The 1,001-nt window shown below is 42.2% G+C and overlaps 1 pseudogene; it reads right to left on the reverse strand.

The window, feature by feature from the left end:
• Positions 1-790, reverse strand: part of LOC109287234 — an 8,150-nt pseudogene extending 7,360 nt beyond the window's left edge.
• Between the last annotated feature and the right edge of the window lie 211 nt (positions 791-1,001).

Below are 1,001 nucleotides of genomic sequence, written 5' to 3' on the forward strand. Positions count from 1 at the left end.
CCCCCAAACACACAGTCCCTCCCACCCCCACATCCCTCGTTACTTGGGACAGAGTCTGGATCCAATCCACCTCTGTAGCTTTGTCCCTCTCCTATTTGCTCCAGGATGCTGAGGCAGCATGCTGGAGTAGCTGGGGCATGGGGCAACCATAGAGACTCTTTGGCTGGGTGCCAGAGCATCTGCTTGGAGGATCTAGCATCTGGTTGCCTCAGAGCATGCTCCAGGAGTGTGTCCTGCACCACTTTTTTCTGGCATGTTTTTTTTTTTGATACCAGGATTTCCGGTTATCAAATTTAGAGCCTGCACTGCAAATATGCAGCGTGGGGAACATTTTTTCATTCTTAGCATACTTCATGCAGCATGTCAAACTGTTTTGAGGCACTGCAGCATGCACATGCTCACTTGTCTGGATGCAGCCCATCTATTCAAGGGCCCCTGTTAGGTTATGGCTATTACTTTTAATAAGGCTGTGTAATAGAGTAGGGGTCTGAAACTAAACCTTTGTATGGAGCTCCCAAGTTAAACCTTACTGCTATCTGCAGCTACTCTGGCTTTAATTCACTTGACAAACCATTTAACCAAGCATCACCATATAACAAAATAGCATTCTATCAAGCGTAATCATCAAATACACCAGACTTCAGTATAAGTAAGACTTGTGGATACCTTGTTGGCCTTGGGTAACCATAGTTCCTTTTCCAGAAACTATGCAGTCTTTTTCAGCATAGCATGTCACCAACAAGAGGGTGAGTGCTGTGGTCATGCAAAACAACTGGGGTGACAGCATCATTTTTGGCCAGCTGTAAAATACAGTAGATGTATTAGCTGATATTGAATTCCTTATACAAAATTTTAAAAAAAGATTGTTAATTCGTATGTTAATTCTTATATGAATATTGAAGTAACATTTTGTCTTTGGGACTGAAACTTCCTTTAGCATAGTAATCTTTGCCTGCGAAACTGAGTTTGGTAATGTAGCTAAAATTAGCTGAAGTTTAAAA

The sequence above is a fragment of the Gavialis gangeticus genome, unplaced genomic scaffold, assembly GCF_001723915.1.
Source record: "Gavialis gangeticus isolate Ggan-Ray unplaced genomic scaffold, GavGan_comp1, whole genome shotgun sequence".
NCBI lineage: Eukaryota > Metazoa > Chordata > Crocodylia > Gavialidae > Gavialis > Gavialis gangeticus.